At 58.6% G+C, this 20042-nt stretch overlaps 1 protein-coding gene across 19 annotated transcripts in view; it reads right to left on the bottom strand.

Moving 5' to 3' along the window:
* The window catches only part of Ncor2 (nuclear receptor corepressor 2), a 162824-nt gene extending 143103 nt beyond the window's left edge, over positions 1-19721 (bottom strand). For all 19 annotated transcript variants that reach the window (XM_074060784.1, XM_074060783.1, XM_074060796.1 and 16 more), the window contains exon 1: positions 19635-19721. The gene's annotated coding sequence lies outside the window, so the exon portion shown is untranslated. The remainder of the gene's footprint in view (positions 1-19634) is intronic.
* Positions 19722-20042: the final 321 nt, after the last annotated feature.

Here is a 20042-nt window from a genome sequence, read left to right on the forward strand (position 1 = left end):
TCAGGCAGGCCACTGCTGCGTTGCAGCGAGACACTCAGCGCTGGGTCTCCACCTCGGCCCCTCAGCACCAGGGCGCTCAATTGAGGTGGCTCTCCGTCCTCCAGTGAGATCCCCACAGGACAGACACCTCCACCTGCAGCCACCTCCCCATCTCCTCTCATTGGGCATAGGGCAAATTCTGCAGTCACCCGTCCCCACTGCTGGGAGGCTGTCACTTGGAGCAGAGGAGATGACTGGCGTCCACAGGAATCCCCAAAGCAGGCAGTAGGGACCATCCCCACTTCTGCACTGCAGAAGGCCTAAGCTCAGATAAGGAATGCCAACAGACCTGACACTAGCCCCCAGGGGCCAGGTGTGACCACCCTCATCCCCCAGGGCTAGAGTTTGAAGACTTCGGGCCCAAAGCAGAGGCCACCTAGGGCCCTGAGGTGTTGCAGGGTGTGACCTTCCTACCCTTCCAGGGCCAGCTGGGGCCGCCAAGCAGGTCCTCCCCACAGGTGAAAAGGGAGCCTCCCTGGTCTCCTGGGATCTGCATCATGGGTCCCTGTCACTGTGGGAGCCAGCAGCACCAACACTGGACAGGGAGGGGCGGGCCCCACAGTCATCACATTTCAAAGCCACTGGGACATTTTATTTTCCTTTTCAAGTGACAGCTGCAGAGAGGCAGAGACCATCACCAAGAAGATGAGGTCACCACGAGAGAGTGGGTGAAGGGATGGCCTGAGCCTCTCCCCCAGGGCAGGCGCTGCCTGACCAAGTCCAAGAGCCCCCAGCAAGCACGAGTGGACAGAGCCTGGGGTGGGAAGGGAAGGTTGGCCGTGGGCCATCTAAGGGGGTCATAAAACCCACCCAGGCACCACAGGTCATGGGGAGTAACGGAGAACAGGCCTGTTGCTCTCTGGCCAACTCCCCTGCCCAGGCCCCAAGCCTACCTACCTGGGCACCCCACACACAAGGCCTCCTTGACACAGGCACAGTGGCTGCAGGGAGCCACCCCACAAAAACAGTAATGACAACCCAGGCATGGTGGCCACACCTATAACCCCAGCACTTGGGAGGCTATGGCCAGAGGATCTGAGCTCAAGGTCAACCTGGGCTACATGGTGAGACTATCTCAAAAAGCCACCGATAAACAATAACGATGACCATCTTAACAGCAATAACAGCAGCTGCTTTTCACGCTTGCTTTGTACAAGGCCCCGTGAGGTGGGCCCCGACCTGACCCATTTTGTGGATGCAGAAACAGAGGCCCCAGGGGATCAACCACCCCCCAAGGTCCCACGGCCAGTGAGATGAGGCTGGACCACCTGACCGTCCTCCCTCAGCCTCCCATCCTCCACCCCTCCACTCCAGCATGACCCAGAGCCTCTGTGGGCCCCGGCGCCGTCTCCAGGGCAGAGCAGGGCCATCTGTGAGCCACAGCCTCGAGAGCAATTAGAGGCCAGGAAGGAGGCGGGCATCGACCGCTTTCGGGAGGGAGGGGGCTCTGTGCTCCACAGCAGCCTGGCTCACGGCCAAGAGCAGCAGGCCATGAAGGCCAAGGAAGCCCAGAGACGCCATCTGCCTGTCCACCTGTCCATCTAGCCCCGTCAGTCCCTGGCCCCAGGGACTTCACTGCATCCGGCACAATGTGAAACCCTTTGCTCCCAGCAACCAGCCCACACCTCCCCGTTTCCCAGAGGGGCAGTGACACAGGAAAGCTGGCCCCAACCCAGAGACACCCCCCACAACATGGCTCCGCCACCCCAGGCTGCCTCTGTCCACCCCTGGTGCTAGGGACCCAGCAGGGCAGAGCACCCCATGGGAACACATTGCGGGGACACTGTCCTCAAGCCCCATCTGCAGAGGGAACACAACAGTGCTTCCTTGCAGGCCCCTTGCCCAGAGATCACGCAGGGTTGGCCCTGGGGTTGGGCACCCAGCTGTCCCCAGAACGTCCCACCAAGAGCCCCATCTACATCCCAGGACTCCCTGCAGACCCTGCCCAGCCCCCGCCCTGCAGCCAGCCTGGACCATCAGAGACTGGATACGCTGGGCTGGGGGCTGCCTGCAGAGCAGGGCCACCATCGATCGCCAGATGCAATTAATTGCCTAGGTCAAGAGATGGTGAATGAGATTTGTCACCAGGGGCCCAGGGACATTCCAGCATGCCGCAGAGTCCAGCAACCCAGGGCAGGAGAGGCAGCTCGTGCTGACGGGGTCCTGGGGAGAGGCCAGTCACCCTGCCCACTTCCCCTCCTCCCCACTGCCAGGAGGCCCAAGCATAGTCACCCTGTCCTCCCCCACACAGGCTGGTGGAGGTCAAGGTCACAGCTTGACAGAGCATCTGTCCTTCTGCTGTGCCCAGTGCACAGACAGAGACGCTGAGACCCAGCCTGGGGCAGACAGTACCCAGTCCTGACCGTACAGGATCTGGTCCTGAGACTTGAATCAGAGCCCGTCTGGCTGCACCTGGCGACACTGCAGGTGTCACCTAACCTTCTGACATGGTTTCCTCTGCTGCAAAATGGAGCCAGGGAACAAAGGTGACTAAAACCAGGTCGCTGGGGCACAGATGCCAGGGCTGCCCTGTGCTACAGTCTGCGTCACCCTGTACCTTGGCACCCTCACTCGGGTGAATCCTCAGACCCAGCGGGGCACAGACTGAGGGGAGTCTCAGTTGGGGGGTTCCAAGACCACACCCCAGTTTCTCCACACCATGCCTCGGCTTTCACAGCTCCTCACAAGCCAGAGATGCTGACCACTGGCCCGACCCCTCCCATCCCAGGGCACGGAAAGGAGGACCAAGGCCCAAGCATGCCAGAGGAGCTTTTTCTGATGTCCCTTCCTGTCCTCTAAGAGCTCAGCGGGGCTCAGCAGGGGCTCAGAAGCCAAGACCAAGAACTTGGGGAAGCACAACTCACCTTCGGCCTGCGGTGGGAATTTCTGCCTCCGCTCCAGGGCAGGGGGGGGAGGGGGGGGGGTTCACGCCAAGAGGCCTGGATCAGTCTGCAGCCCCAGGAGGTGAGCAAGGCTCTGTGGGGGGAGGGGATGAAGGGGCGTGTCCTAAGCACAGGACTTTCCTGCTCCCTGCTGGCTGAGGCCACAGAGCACAGCTCAAACAACCTCAGGAAGGGGTCTGGGACCCAGGTTCAAATTCTGCCTCCACTGGTTCTAGCTGTGTGACTCTGGACACACTGCCTGGCATCTCTTGAGCCTGTTTCCTCATTCATAAGATGGAACCTCTTCTTTCAGGGATGACTCAGAGAGTCAGTGGATTCAGTGGAGCAAAATGCCTGTCAGGCGCTGAGCTTGACAAGTATTTTTTAGTTCCCAAATTGTTTTGAGGTGAAATTCATATAAAGTGAATTTCAACACAGGCGAGATGATGCATGCCTGGAATCCCAGTTACACAGGAGGCAGAGGTAGAAAGATGACAGTCCAGGCCACTGTACCCAAAGCACAAGACCCTAATCTGAAAAATAACTAAAACAAAAAGGGCTGGCAGAGAAGCTCAAGTGGTAGAGCACCTGCCTTGCAAGCTGAGGCCGTGAGTTCAAACCCCAGTACCACCAAAAAAAAAAAAAAAAAAGTCTCATCCCAGGTGCCCCTCCCCCAGCCCATCCCTAGCGATCTGCCGTGCCCATGGCCTGCCTGGCGTGCTCTGGACATTTCATGTAAGTGGAATCACATATCACGTGGCCTTCTGTGCCTGGCCTCTCACTCAGCTTCATGCTCAAGGGTCACCCACATGGTAGCCTTTGTGAGTAGTTCGTTCCTTTTCGTGGCTGAATCATATTCCATTGTGGGGATGGACTAATGACAAATTTTTTAAATGAGAAAAGTAAGCGTGTTAGATGCAAAAATCCACTCTGGCAATCCATCTACAACAGAGACGTGAGACATTCAAGATCTTGTGATGAGCTCAGCACACTCTTTCCTTTAAAAATAATTTGCTGGGTAACTAACCCACTCGGAACCCTCCCTGCCGGAGGGAGCGTTCCTTCTTTCCCTTAATAAACTCTCCTACCTCCATGCTCAAAAAGTAACAATAATTTGTAAAATTACAAAATAAGCATAACCACCCTGACGATGTGCGCTCTGGGCATTAGGAGGTGGCAGCTGGTGGATGGGAGTGAGCAGGTCCCAGCATCACACAGGGCCTCCTACAGGTGCCATTTGAGTGGAAACCCAAATGACCAAGAAAAGACAGCCACAGGTCTCCAGGAAAGGCCTTGCAGGGCACGAATACCAAGTGCAAAGGCCCGGGGGTGGGAATGTGTGCGGCTGGAGCCTGAACCAGCAGGCGGGCTCAGTGGGGGCTAAGCAGGTGCTCAGTGGCCTCTGAGTTGACCTGAGAGCAGTAGAATGAAGGACAGTGTGGAGTCTCTTGTAATCTTTCATCCAGATCCAATCGGCTCCACATCTCCCCACCCCCGCCCCCTGGCCATCACAGAAAGGCAACAGGCTGGGGCCCTGGGTAATGCTGCCTGGCCGGCCATTCTGATTCTGTCATTGTCACTGAGGCACAAACAGAGAGGGTCTCAGAAGCACAGGCCATCCCTCAGCTGTCTCCCCCATGGGGACGGCACACCATCTTTGTCACAGTCCTGCTATTCTGGAAAGTCACGAGAGCAGGAAGGGTTTTGGTGATCCACAACGGGCGTTTTATCAGTGGGACAGTCCCACGCTATAAAAGTGCCCCCCGCCCTACACAATTTGCAAATGGCCTGGCCACTAAAACAACCTTGCAGCCAGCTGGCTGTCCAGTGTCCTTCCCTGAGCTCAGCACCCAGGCTTCTGCCCTCCTTCGGTCACCTCCCAGCAGGCCTCGGCTCCAACCTCTCGCTTCCCTTTTATGTCACCGCCTCTGTCATTGTGAGGCTGAGCACCTGGAGGAACATCAGCGCAAAGGGGACTTTCCAAGTCAGGACTTGGCCAGGCTCTGCCAGGGTTGTTCAGCACCGGGCAAGTCAGCAGAGCCTCGGGGCTGGCCTGTGACATGGGGTGGTGACAACCAACTGTATGGCTACAGCGTGAGCCTCCACAGTTAGATGTGACCGCCTCGGCTGCCCCTGTTCCACGGCACACAGCAGAAGGGGCCGGAGAGGGTAGGCAGGGCAGGCAGGCAAGGAGAAAATCCCACACTCCCTGTTCGGGCCAGGTGGCTTGTGGCCCGCCTGGCTTTTCTCTCAAGAAGATAAGCCGCCTGCTCGAGTTCACATTCAGGATCAAATGACTTCACTTAATCCCCCTTGGGATCTCCAAGGGCCTGGGGAGTACGGTGGCTGAGGGCCCTCCACCATGCAGGCCACACAGAGGGGCCGCGAGACCTGCCCCACCTGGGTACTACCAGTAGAGGTGGCACCTGCCACAGGCTCACCATCACGGGAGAAGCGGCTCACGGAGTCCACGCAAGGGCCCAGGAGCCAAGTGCTACCATGAACCCACTCTCCAGCGGGGGAAACTAAAGCCCGGGAGGAAAGTGGCAGGCCTCTCGCCATATCACCTGCCATCCTCAGGACAACCCCTGTCCCACTTCACACAGGGAAATTGAGGGAGGATGAGCCTCAGACATAAGAAGACATTGAACGGGCAGAATCTGCAGCAGGGCCCAGGCTCCAGGAAAAACCCCAGGGCCAGGTACAGGCCCAAGGAGAGGGACAGCACCCGAGGACACCTGGCAATGTTCGGAGGCGTTTCTGACAGTCACAAAGGGGCAGAGTGGGGGTTACTCGTGGCATCTGTAACTGTGATGCACAGGACAGCCCCCCCCCACTGTAGACAACAGCCTGCCCCCCCAGAAAATGTGAACAGCGCTTGGTCGAGCAGGCCCCCACCCACCCACTCAGCATTGAGGGGCCTGCTGTGTGCAGCCCATGCAAGGAAGGGGTCAAGGCCACAGGCTCAGAAAGGCATGCTCTCCCACTCCATGTCACACAGCCGACACCCCGCCTCCTTGAAGACTGGGTCTGGATCTGGTGTGGGGGTCCAGAGTCTGTGTATTTCCCACCCATGGTCACCTCCAAGAGGCCTTGCCTATCAGCCACCCTCACTGTTCACAGGGTAGCCTGGGGGATGGTAGGCTTCCACTATACCACACACAGGCTTTGTGTTGAATTTTCAAGCTTGCAAGGACACGCGTGTCCTGCTTCTCAAAACTCAAAGAATTTTTGTGTCAAGCAGCTACTGACTTCTTGCCCAGCCTGGCCAGGGCAGAACCTCGGTAGGCACTCAGTCCTCAGTGGGACAGGCCAGGGCCAGGCTGTGGCAGTAGCATGTCATGATCCCAAGGGCACCCAGGAATGCCCGGCAGCCCCTTCTCACAGCAAAGACCCGAATCCAAGCCAGAGGCCATCTTGCAGAACCTGTCAATCACAGGGCTTGCACCCATGGCAGAAACTCCAGGAGGTAAGATCAGGTGGCCCCATCACAGTGAAACTAATGACAATGACAGCTAGTGACACTCACAGTTCTTCATGTCCACACTACTCTTCTAACTCACAGACGACCCGAGAAGGCAGGAACGACCTCATCTCCATTTTGCACACAGGGAAACTGAGGCACGAAGCAATGGTACACACAGCCAGGGACATGCAGGTAAGTGATAGTCAGAGAAGGAGCCCAGGCCACCAGAGTCCCTTCTTGGAATCACCCAGATCCACTGCCATCTGCCGTGAGGAGATGACCAGCTGAGTTACATAAAAAGTTGTCACTGCTTGGCATATTTTGACTTACAAACCCGGTGGGATCCACTTGGCTCACTCTCGCAGCCTCAAGGCCATGTGAATTCTGCCAGCCAGGGGACAAGACAGAGCCGGGGCCAGGCAGGGAAACACAGGCCAGAGGAAACAGGAAAGCAAACGTGGACCAGAAAAGCCCACGCCTGACTGAGAGATGGTGCCTGGCCTCCAGGTGGGGGACTTGGCGACCTGAAAGTCGCCTGTAATTCTTTTTTTAACAAAGGCAGTCGGTCACCTCAGCTCTCGGCAGAGCCTGGTCGCCTGGCTAAGGCCGGCAGGCACAATCTCACCCTCTATTCATCTGTCCTGCAGCAGGGCCTGGGGCCTGGTCTCAGGAGCCTCCCTGGGCGGCAGCCTGGACTGTCCTGCCAGCCCTAGGATCTTGTTTCATTTCATTGCAGGCTTTGGGTTTCTGGATGCAAGCCCAGAGGCTCGGACCATCTTCCTCCTCTGACACAGCTGGGAAGAAGCCATGAGGGGCATCGCCAGTTGCTGGGGACCCGGAACACCTGCCCCCTGGGGAAGGGCCCAGGAGACCACACCCCGGAAAGACCAGCCATGCCTGATCATGTGACATGCTGGGACCACTGGTCCCCCCAGCCATCTGCTGGAACCAGGTACCCCCGCTGGATCTGCAGGAATTAAAATAAAGGAGGCTCTCACAGGACCCCTCTCCGCTTCCCTGCCGTTTAGGTGTCCTGACGCACCGCCCTTCACAGTCTGCAGGCCTCTCTCCTCTCTGCATCTTTCGGCCCCAACCCCAAGAAAATGAGCGTTCACCTGAGTCCAAGGTCACAGGCAGAAGGAACGCCGCCCCTGTCTGAGCCCAGGCTGCAGTACAAACCCTGGCTCTGGACCACGGCCCCTGGCTGTGGAGCAAGTGACCACAGGCCGTGGCCTCACGCAGGACGAACGCATTCGCGCACAGCCGCAGGGCTGAAGTCTGGGGGGAAGGCACAGGGATAAGCTCCCTGTGGGCAAGGCTGGTCGCTCTGGGGGCTCCAGGGAGAGTCAGGCCTTTTCCAGTGGCTGGAGGCACCTTTGCTCCCAGCCCTTGCTCCTCCTCCAACCCCAGGCCTGACATCTCCAGCCCTCTAGCTCTGATCTCAGGCTTCCTTCTAACAAGGACCCCTGGGGTGTGCTGAGCCCCGCAGATAATCCAGGGTAATCTTCTGGCTGGCTCCCTGTCAACCGGTCAGCAGCCTCAACTCCCTTTGCCATCTAGCTTCGATTTCTCTGGACAATTTATCATACGCCATTTCCAGTTTCTGGGGATCAGAACATAGGCTGGGGGTGGGGGTGGGGAGGCAGGGATTATTCTGCTAACCACAGGCTCCAAAATAAAAAAAACCTCTGGGCCTCAACAGAACTGCCAAGGCTCCATCTTACAGACCCTTAATTCTCAACAGGTGATTTTCAGGGTCCACGTGACTCAGGCTTTCCATTCCTGGAACATGACGTGAACAGGCACGTCTGTCACCTGTATGACGAACACACACCCTGAATGAGGCAGAGTCTAGCCTCTGATGGAAAGGTGCTTCCTGTGCGCCCTATGGCCTATCACTGCAGACCTCTCTCTAGGTCACAACAAATAAGCACCCACCAGTACTCCTAAACAGCCTTTGCAACCAGGCACAAGATCCACCAGGGACACAGGAAATTCCACCCTGCTAAAAGCTGCACTTCCCCACGTCTGCACAGCCCAGGCCAAGGACAACGGCTGGCACCGACAAAACCCCTAACTTCTGTGTGACTTAAAGGCATCCCCAGGAAGCCTGACCAGGGAGGCCTTGTGAGGTCCAGCCGAGCTGCAGCCAGCATGTTGAGCAGCGTCCAGGAGGCCAACCAGTGCTGGCCCGCCCTGGGTACACAGCTGGTGTCGCAGGACTGGGACTGGGACTGGGACTGGGGGGAGGGGTGGGGATTCAGACTTCCTTAGCCCGGAGTCAGCACCTTCCCCTCTGGCTGATGGAGACTGGTATCCCCAGACCACCCAGGAGCCAGGGCCCCCAGAGCAGTTCGAGTGGCAAGAGGAGCCTGCCCTGTAAGGAGTCCTTTTATAAATAGATGATAGACAGATAGATAGACAAACAGACAGATGACACTGCCACACTCAAAAACACTAAGGTGCCAATGAAACACTTCCCGGCTTCAAGGCCACTGTCACTTTCCTGCCAGAAAACTTGGGAAGTAAGACCCACTCGTGGTCCCAGAAAGGCTGAGCAAGAATCCCACAGCAACCCAGCACAGAGACGCTGCTAACACCCAGAGCTCCCCTCAGCCCCTGCCAGCCTGGGGCTCCCTCACTCACCACCACCTTGGCATCCAGAGTCACCTCTGGAAGCTCCCCCCAAATTGGCCCCCCTCCAGCCACACGCCCCTTCTCAGAGTCAGCTCAACGGCCCACTGCGGCCTCCCTTGCAACTGCCGGAAAATCCAGAGCTGGTATTCACATCGCAGGGACCAGAGGCATCCCCGGGGCACAGCCAGGGGCTCAGGGGCACAGAGCTTGAAGGTCACACAGCAAACCTGCAGAGAAACACCTGGCAGCTCACCTGCTTCCATCCCGGCGTTCCCACGGGGCTGCGGCGCGGTGCGGGTGTCGGGACACGCTTCCTGCCACTGGCGCAGCTATTTATACTGAGCCGGGAGAAGCCAGGACAGACGGGGTCAGCCTGCACAGCACCGCACAGCACCGCACAGCACAGCACGGCACGGCACGGCACAGCCCGGCCCGGCACGGCCCAGCCAGCCGCAGCTGGGAGCCCAAGGGAAGGCCGGGTCAGGCAGAGGAAGGGCTGCCATGCCCGAGGCTGGGCACACAGTGATCCAGGACTGTCCCCAGCCATGCTGAGAGCCCCCAGTTGAAGGACAGGACCTGCCCAGACCAGCTGCCCTCCCCCGCCTCGCCCAAGAAGGAGTGTACAGTACAAGCTGTATGCCCTGCACGAATGTCAAGGTACTGTGTGACTCAGTCTCCCCATCTGAGAACAGGGAAAGGAGCTGTGCTAGGCCCACCGAGGGCAGGTGTGGTGGGCTGGCCTGAACCAGCTCGGGCCCTCTGCAGACACAGAGCCCCCCACTCCACCTCTCATCACTCAGAGACCAGATGCCAGGAATAAGGTGGGGGCTACTGCACCCCAACACATAGCACCACCCAAAATCAGGGAGCCCCAGGTGGCAGGCCAGCAGACACAATGACATCCTGTGCCTGTGTGTGCCGCCAGCATCGTCACGGAGGCGTCCCAAGTGACGGGGGCAAGCGCCCACTCTCCCCACAACGCAGAGAGCACTGTCACCCCATCGAGGCACACACTCACCCCAGCAGCTTAAGCCAAGCCCCACAGCAGCCCAGGAAAGTCACAGCCACCTGAGGAAGAGACCAGAGGGAATGGCCCTGTGACCTGGTGTGTTTGGGGAACAGAGGGGTGACAGGTGAGGGCAAAGGGCCAGACATAAGGACCAATAGACAACTCAGATATCCCACGGGCACCGGTTACCAGGCGGTGCCAGGCCCAGCCGGCACTGCTCTAGAACCCAGTATGCAACAGGGAACAGAGTCCCCGTCAGTGCAGAATGTCCACTCTAGCAGGGCTGGCTGACAAGACCAAGACTAACAGCTAAGGTTACAAGGGGACACACTCAAAGAAACAGCTAAAGGAAAGAAGGACAGAGCCAAGGAGAGAAAGAGTACAATCCGCATACGACATCAGAAAGGACCTTCAGAGAACATGGTCCTGAGGATGCCCAGGGAAGAATGGTCCACGCAGAGCAAGTGCAAAGGTCCTGAGGCAGAACCAGCAATGCACTCCAGGAGAAACAGCCAGAGGCCAGTGTGGCTGGTGCAGAAGGAACAAGGGGCAGGGACATGGGGCAGGCTGTGAGGGCCTGCTGGGCCACAGTGAAGGCTGGTTCTACGCTGATGGAGCTATAGAGTCGAACCTGACACCAATTTGGTTTTGGTTTTGTTGGTCTTGAGACAGGACCTCACGATGCAGCCCAGGCTGGCCTGGAACTTGCAGCATCCCAAGTGCTGGGACTGCAGGCGTGGTCACCACCCCAGGCTCAAGGCCAGCCCTTCGAGACGCCGGAGACAGGAGGGGTCTCGGGCATCTCTCCAGCTGCTGGTGGCGGCCAGCAGCCCTCAGCAGCCCTCACCTGAGGACTCCGCTTCACTTGGCCTCTGTCTGCACGTGGTGTCTTCTCATCCATGCACCCGTGTCCAGGTGTCTCTGTGTCATGTGTCCGTGTGTCTCTGCCCATGTGTCCGTGTGACTGTGTCTATGTGTCCATGCTTCCATGTCTGTGTCCATGTGTCTGTGGGTCCATGTGTCTGTGTTACTGTGTTTGCGTGTCCATGTGACTCGTCAGTGTGTCCATGTGTCTGACTACATCCATCTGTCCACGAGTCTATGTGTCCTCCGTCCTTACAAGGACACCCTGGAGTAGATCCTTAACTAGCGACACCTGCAGGAACCCCATTTCTAGTTTCCATCTTTTTTTTTTTTTTGTCTTTTCTTTTTTGGTGCTGGGATCGAACCCAGGGCTTCACGCATGCTAGGCAAGCGCTGTACCATCGAGCTACATCCCAGCCCAGGAACTCCATTTCTAAATCATTTTGTGTCCTGAGGTTCCTCCAGGGACATTAACTTGGAAGGGGGGTGCCCCTGTCAACCCAGGACAGGCCTAGCCCAGGCCAGGGGTCACAGAGGTGAGGATGGCAACAAAACACTGGAAGGGACAGCTCGGCGTGGGGAGGGCCACCCCAAGGGCCAGCATGCACATAACCCCCAACTGTGTGGCCCCGGCTGGAGGGGCCAGGTGCCAGGCAGGTTACCAAGGTCACAGAGATGCCAGGCTGTGCTGGCAATGCTCCCAAGGGTCCTGGTGAGCACCACAGAGCTAGCGTAAGGACAAAGGGGCTCTGGAGCACCTCTGAGATGTGTGGCCTAGACCCCCCAGAGGGGTCTACAGCCAGAGAAAAGGCACTCTTCCTGCCCTACCGGGTCAGGGCCAGGTCCCCTGCATGGGCAGTGGAGGTGGGAGGTGGCAGGCACAAGGCACAAAGCCTCCAAGGTGGGGAGAGGGCCCAGGAGTCATCCAAGAGGTGGTGGACGCCCATGGGTCAGAGTGGGTTGTGTGGCCTCACCTGCTGTGGCTCCAGCTGGCTGCCCACAGGGAAGGGACCATAGGACAGGACGGACACAGGAGATCGCTGCAGGTGCCAGGCAGGGGACAGGGAGAGGCTGAGGTAAAGCAGGTCTCTGGCCTCAGCTCCACACCAAGACAGACTGACTCAGGAACCGCCCAGCCCCCAGGACAGACTGACACCAGGGGCTGCTCAGCCCCCAAGATAGACTGACCCCAGGGGCCACCTGACCCTGCACACACAGACCCCGGGGGCAGCCCTTGGGCCCCTGGGCAAATAACCCCAGTGACTGCCCAGCCCAGAGCGCGCGCACGCGCACACACGCACACCAGCAGTAGCTGGTCACCAAGTCCCACCAGAGCCTCCTATGGTTCTGAAAAAGCACTGTCCAGACTGGGACAAGATGGGCCACAGAAAAGTAAGGTGACCACCCACCCTAGGGCATTCCTCCCTCAAGCCAAGCTGACCTCAGGGACCCTAGCAGCCCCCGTGGGGACAACCTTTGCCATCCAAGTCATTCATGTCATCCTCCCAAGTCAGACTCAAGACAGGCATCCAGGGCCAGCCTGGTGAAGACACCTACAGGGCTGGGCCTTGGTTTCTCCCACCCCACCCTCCACAGGCACGTCAGGACACGCACAGAAACAACTGCCAGGTTTCCTCCTCTTTTCCTGCCCTGCTCCATTCCAGTTCTGAGGAACTCTTAGGAATTCACACCGTAAGACAAATCAGAGCAAAGTCAGGGCAAAGGGAGAAACCACAGACAAACTAATCTGCAATCAGGGGAAAACCCAAACAGACAAGATAGCTGAAGGCAGGCTGCAAATTTGGCTCTGGGCTTCCTAGTAGCCAACACAAAGAGGCAAAGTAGACGAGTCAGAACAGAAACTCGTGTTACAGTGACTATGCAGCACTCTGAAGGAGGAATTAAAGTCTTGTGTATCATATAAGAAGAAAAAAAAACCAAGCCGCCATTGCCTCTGCTCTTACCAGCCCTCTTAACGTAACGCCAGCTATGACCGTGGTCTGGCTTCACCCAGCAAGGACCCCAGCCAGGAGCAGGGTCTTTAGGGGACCTCCTGGCAGGACCTTCAAACTCACACCCATCCGGAACCCACTTTTCCTTAATGAAAACCCAGGAAGGGGATCTGAGACTTAGGACAAGGCAGGAGAGCTGCAAGTGTTTCTGTAAGGCCAGAGCACGCACACCTGCTCTGCAAGCTTCCAGCCACCACGGCCGTGTTCCAATAAAACTTTATTTATGGACACTGAACTGTGCACTTCACAGAACGTCACCAACAGTTTTTTCCCAACCATTAACAAACGCAGCAACTGCTCGGCTGTACAGAAAGCCAGGAGGTGGGCGGACATGGCCCAGGGCCACGCTTGGGGATTCCTGCCTGTGCGGGGGAGGGGGTTCTGGGATGAGCCCCAAGACACGGTGTAAGTGACGGTGTCAGCGTGACGGCAAACGGAAGATGCAAAGTGCGGTGTGCTGCCACCGAGGAGCTGGGTTTTGTTCGGGGTTTTCTTTAAGCTTTGGGTTTTGTAGGTTGTGTTGTGTTGTGTTGGTTGTTTTGTTTTTGCAGTACTTGGGAATTGAACCCAGGACCTCAGGACCTCTTAGGCAAGTGCTTCACCACTTGAGCCACATCTCCAGCCCTTTTGATTTTGTTTTTGAGAGGAATCTCACTAAGTTTGCCTGGGGCCAGTCTCAAACTCACAGTCCCCTGCTTTTGCCTCCCCAGTAGCTGGGATTACAGAAATGTGCCACTATGCCCAGCTCATGTGTTTGCTTTTAGAAGAGACGTACATACAACCACGGAAGACTGACTATGCCCAGAGTACCTGCAGACACTAAGCTGTAACTGCTTTGGGGACTGAGCCAGGAGGGTTGGACCCTCTGCACTTTGTGCACTGTTTTCATTTTTCATACAAATCTACACGTATTATTAAAAGTAAAATTTTAAGGGCTGGGATGTAACTTCACGGTACAGTGCTTTCCTAGCAAGCACGAGGCCCTGGGTTCAATCCCTAGTACTATCTGGGTTTTTGGGGGTTTTTTGGTTTTTTTTTAATGTTAAGTTTTATAATAAAGCTCAAAGCCAGTGGCAGAGTTCCAAATTACTTTCTGCTCTTTTGTATTTTTTAAATAAAAAATATAAACCAACGTCAGGCCAGGCGTGTGACTCATGCCTATAATCCCAGTTACTCAGGAGGCAGAGTGGCTGAGGCCAGCCCAGACAAAAAGTCCTGGAGACCCCATCTCAACCAATAAAAAGCTGGGCGTGGTGACACACATCTGTCAGCTATACAGGAAGCAGAAACAGGAAGATCACAGACTGGCAGGGCAAGGCCCCGAGTTCAAACGCCAGTGCTGAAAAAAAAAAAAAGTTAACTAAGCTGTAGCCAAATGGAAAGGTGTCCACGATGCATGCGTTCAGATTAGAGAAAGACGGTCACCACCCAGAAGCAAGTCTTCTCCAGGAACTCACAGGGAGGCCGGCAGGCCATGGGGACACTTCGGAGATCCCCACTGGACACCGTGGGGCTGTGGTCTGGGCACCATGGCTTTCCACTGGAGCTTGAGGCCAGAAAGGGAGAGCCAACCACATGTGGCTCAGGCCAAGTGCTATCTCTGGAGTCAAAGGAAGGACGGCAAGGAAGGACATGAGGTCACTGACCAAGAAACTCGGGACAGCGGCCTGGCAGGGCCAAGGAGAATGAGCACACTCAGGAGGGGTCTGCAAAGGGGCCTCTAGGACCCAGGACCTGCCCCACAGAGCAGTCTCTGCAGCCACATCACCCACGGGGGTGGTGGCCACCAGCCACACATGGCCTTTGGCTTTCATTAAAATTCAATGAAGGACAGAATCCCCTCCCTGGCCTCACCAACCTCCCTCTCCGCGAGGGCTCCACGCCACACGTGGCTGGTGGCCGCGGTGGTGGGTATAGACCGTTCCCCCCACCGTGGAAGGTTCCAGTGGGCGCTAAGTGCCAGAGGAGGTGGAGAGCAGGTGGAGAGGAGGCAAGGAGGCCGTGGGTGGGAATGTGGACTCACTCCAGGCCAGCGCTGTGCACAGAAACCCGCGGGCAAAGGGGAGACGCCAGGCGCCTGGCCCTGCTCCCCAACAGAGAGCCCCGCCTCACCTCCCCGCCCTGCCCCTGGCTCAGTGGCCATCAGCCCCGGCAATGCAAAGTCCATGAAAACCACCATTCAGCCGTCAGCGTCCTGGCCTCACACACCTGCTGGCCACATAGGATGGCAGTGACGGGACCTTTTCCATGTCACAGAAGTTGCTCCACTCCCCTTATCCGGCTTTTAAGGATAAAGATCTGAGGCCTGAAGGGCAGACACTTAGCTCAGTTGTTAACTGGCAAAGCACTACTCGAACCCAGAACTCCAGCTTCAAAAGGGCATTTCTAGAACTGCCACGGTTTTGCCAGAGGTGGAGAAAGCTCAGGCCTTCCTAAGAGCCCCCATCCTCCAAGCTGCCCGTGACCTCGGGTGTCCCCAGAAGCCCAACAGCCAGTCGGTGATCAAGGCAGAGGGAAGCCTCAGCTTCAGGGGCACAGCGGGCCAGGCGAATCAGGGGACAGGGAGGAGCCACCATCACCAAGAGCAACAGGCCCCAGCCTGGGGCTCAGGTCAAGCAATCAGGCCACTCACACCTCCTTCCTGCTGCACCTTGAGGAAGGGATACCAGTGTCCACCCATGACAGCAACAGCAAGGACCTGGGTCCCACCACAAATTCTCCTTAAGTCTCCACGCCCCAACTGGTGAGTCAGACGATGACAGCAGCTCCCACGTGGCCTCCTGACAATGAAGTCTGAAGCAGCAGGGTCCCACTTTAAAGCTGAGCAAACTGGAGCTCAGAGACGTTAAGTGACCTGCCTGGAGTAGAACAGCTTGAAGCAGCAGCCTCTAGCCTGACACCGTCGCCCACTCTACAGAGGAGGCCCATGGGCCCAGAGGCGTGGGCCAGCCTGAGCTGCGGTGAGCAGCAGGGGGTGAAACGAACCTGCAATGCTAAATTGTCCTTCTGTCTGCTTGCGGACTGGGGACTTCAGGTCAAACCCTCAGCAAGTCCCAGTCGTGTGCTCCAGATGATTCTTTATGGTTCTATGAACCAGGTCAAGGCCAGCTGGACCCACGAGGCTGAGGCAGCGTGGAAAGTGCTTGGCTCTAAAACAAAGACCCCTAAGGAGAGAGACGAGTTTGCTCCTGAGAGGCCTAAGACCCACCCCTGTGACCTTGGGGCAGCCTCGGGATCTGACCTGTGGCCCTCTGCCCTGTGGTGTCAACTGGAAAATGGGGAAAGAAGCTGTGGCTGTCCCAGGACCCCTCCAGGGGACACACCCCACGTGACAGGCACTCCAGCCCCCACCCCCCCAAGAGCCTCAGCCACGGCTTTCCTGAGTCCCGTTAGACACCATGCTAAATAATTCAAAACCATGTTTTCATTTCAAAATAAACACAGCCCTGTCGCCAAAGCGAGTGCCAAATTTGCATGAATGTTTAAGATAAAATGAGACTTCAAAGAAATGCCAGGCGCTACCCCCCCCCTCCAAAGCCTGGGGATGACTTGTTCTCAGTCCCTGCAGCCATCCCCGGCTGCACAGGTCTGCAGGTGGTGCTCCCCTGAGAACAGCACTCCCGCCTCTCTCAGCTGGCTCGGGAGGGCATCTTCAACAAATCCTGCTGCACCGTGACCATGACCGTGACCGAGAATCATCCCAGGTCTTGGTGGACTGTTCCACTAGCAGCCCGGGCAACCGAGAACAAGTCACTCAAGCTCTCCAGGCCTCCATGGCCCCGTCTATAAAATGGAACAATAACAACACTGCCTCATCCAGTGAGCAGCCTGGGGACTGACTGTCACTACTGTCACTGCAGTGTCTTTCCAGCTCACCTGGACAGGCTGTGAAGTGGGTTCTCTGCCTCTGAGCTTCCGCCAAGTTTGTTACACCCTCCACCTGGCCTGGCCATAGCCTAGCCCTCCCTCCCTAGTCAGAAGTGTTCTCCGTTGCCTCCAGGTTGTCCCAAGTCCCTGGACAAGGAATAGCCAGCTCCTGTGTGCTGGCTGTCCCCTGGCAGGGAGCTGCTTCTCCAAGGTGTCTCCTGGGGAGGTTGCTGTTAGTCGTCTGAGACATAAAAAGGAACCAGAAGGAAAAAGACAGCACACAGCAGATCCAACCTCACTGCTGCAGGCGGTGGCATGGGATGTGGAGATTTTCAGTCTCAGGAGTGAGGGTGTCTCAGACAGGCCCAGGAGCCCCACCAGCTGGGTGACAAGAAGGTGCCATTCCCCCCACCCCATCTCACAGAGAAGCACCAACTTCTCCACCCTATTCCCGGCCTTGGTGGGGGTGGGGAACAGCAAGGAGAGGCCAGGGGCACCCAGAGTCCAGGCAAAGCAGAGCCAGAACTCCTGGGGCCCCTTCTAAACCCTGGGGTGGGCAGCAGTGCTGCCAGCGGTCCCCCCTCCCCAAGCCCCAGAACCCTCCAGGCTCTCAGTTCCTGTTTGCAGAGCTAAGAAACCTTCAGGAGGTGCTGTGAGTATTAATTGGGGAAGGGAACGGCTTATGCTAAATAAATCCTTCCCACGGAGCCAGACCCTCAACCAAGTGGGGGGGGGGGAACATGCAGCCCCATGAGGGGTCTCCATCCCTCACCAGGGCCTGACAGTCACATTACCAGGGACATAGATTTATCAATAGTATCGATCCCTGAGCCAGCACAAATAGCTCAGTGGGAAGAGGCCAGGGCTACCCGCTTGCTCCACCCCCATGTCTGGGCACCAGCCCTGGTGGCTGTGGCGGTGGCAGTGGCAGTGGTGGTTGTAAATTTCCAAGCAGGGACAGGGCAGTGGGTGTGGGGAAGCCAAGACAGCACCCGGGATGCCCTCATCACCACTCCCCTGGCTCATTCACTGAGGCACAGGTCTGAGCAGCCAGAATGGGCTGGGGGGCTCCACGGCCCTTCTCCACCCTATGAGCTGGAAGCAAAGAGGTCAGAAGGAGGGGGTCCTCCATCTGATTCCCCACACGCCCCCAGGCACAGGTGAGGGAGCCCTTTTGCACAGTGTCTCCAGGCCCCTGGATTAAAGGTCAGCCTGGAGCATCCAGGACGAGTAACAGCAGTAGTCATAGTAACACACACAAGCACCCTCTGTATTACTGTGCTCAGTTCTCCAACAACCCTAGGCACTATTTTTACCCTGACTTTGCAGAAGAGAAACCCACAGCAGAGAGAGGTTAAATAATCTGCCTGGGGTCACAAGGCCAGCAAAGCAGCCAAAGCAAAATTCGAACCCAGGAGCTGAGCTGCACAGTGAGTCAGGAATGCTTCAGCCATCCCACAACACATGTCTGCCTTCCTCTGACTGCTCAGTTCCCCTCCTCACCAACACTGAAAAAAAAAAAAAAAACAACAAAAAAGGGCCACCCAGGAAGTCCACAGCGGTACAGTGAGATGCCCCCCTCCACGTGTCTGGCCCTGAGAAGGCCTCTCATCAAAGCTGCCGCAGGGACCCTGAGCTGGTTTAAAAAGAGCAAAGTCAAGGCCACGATAACACATCTCAGTGTGCCCAGAACCCCCCCCCCCACTCCAGCCCGCAGGGATCCTCCTCCCTCCCGCCTCCCTCCCTCCTTCCCTCTCACACATCCTTCCTCCAAATCTGCAAAGAGGAAAAAAATAATAATCGTAATAAAACCAGTTCTCACCAACAGGGGGGAGGAGGGGGGGAGGAAGGGAGGAGACTGAGCCGCCAGAACAGATCCGCCCCCGCTGCCTGCACCAGACCCTCGGGGAGCCGGAGCGCACGACAGGCGGCGGGGAGACACTGCCTTCCAAAAAATATAGCTACAATGTAAAAATAACGCGGGGCGCTCCACGCTAACTGGGCCCTGGCGGCTGCGGCTCTCCCTCGACGCCCGGCCCCCTCCCTCGGGCTTTTTCCTGCGAGTGTCTGGGCGGGGAGGGCGCGCCCCACGGGCGCCTCCACTTCCCACGGGCCTCTGGGGACGCTTCCCCACGCCACGAGGGCCTGGGGCTTCCCGGCCCGGCCGGAGTGGGATCTGGCTCCGAATTCCAACTTCCCAAACTAGTGGCATCCCAAGTATCCGCACAGCCCGGGGGAGGGACCAGGAGGCGGCCCAATGAGGCGTCACTAGCCGCGGCAGGCAGGCCCGGACACCAGGAACCCCGGCCGCGGGGGAGGGGAGCCAGGGGCGCCTCCCGGAGGGTCCCCGCCCAGCGCCCTCCTGTTCCCCACCCCGTACCCCCGATCCTGGAGGGGGACGCCACCAGACCCCCTCTCCGGTTAGCACCAGCCCCCTCCCCATGCGCCCCTCCACAGCAGCAAGCTGGGGTGGGGTGGTGCCATGGCCAAGGGCGCCCCCAAACCCGCTGGAAAACAAGATGCAGTGCGCACCCCCCCAGGTACGGGGCGGCTGGGGAGACGCCTGGCGGCCATGCCCCAGGGCTGGGGTGGTGACCCTGCGCATTTCCAGCGCCCCCCACCCCAACCACCCCCGCGCCACTTCCCTGCCCCCCGCCCCCTCGCTGGGGAGCTGGAGTTCCCCTAAGTTCCCCGCGCCCCGCAGCGCGCGGGCCGCGGTGTCGCCCGACCCCCCCCTCCCCACCCCCGCCACCTCGCCACCAGCGCCAACTCCGCCGCGTGCGCCCGCCGCTAGCCTCCCGGCCCGGAAGCCACCCCGCGCCCGCCCCGCGCTCCGCGGGGAACTCGGCCCAACTCACCTCGCCGGGCTGCGGCGGCGGCGGCGGCCGGCCTGGGGCGCGCTCGGGCCGCGGGCGCTCAGGCAAGTGGCGGTGCCGATCGCGCGGGGGCGCGCAGCAGGCCCGGCCTCGGCCCGACGCGATCTCCCGCCGCCCGCCGCTAGCGCGCCGGCCCGGGGCCCCCGGCCCGCAACTTGGTGCGCATGGCGGGACGCAGGGCGCGCGGCTCGGGCGGCTCGGGCGGCGCGGCGGACGGGGTGCTGCGGCCCGGCCTGCGCTGCCCGCGGCTCCGCTCCCCGGCGGCGGCGGCGGCGGCGGCGCGGGAGGGGAGGGGGCGGGGCGGGAGGCGGCAGCTCGGCTCCCCGCCCGCACCGCGCGCCCGGCCCCCGGGCGCCTTAAAGGGCCCGCACCGCCAAGCCGGCCCTGCGC

Source organism: Castor canadensis, chromosome 18 (assembly GCF_047511655.1).
Source record: "Castor canadensis chromosome 18, mCasCan1.hap1v2, whole genome shotgun sequence".
Classification (NCBI taxonomy): Eukaryota; Metazoa; Chordata; class Mammalia; order Rodentia; family Castoridae; genus Castor; species Castor canadensis.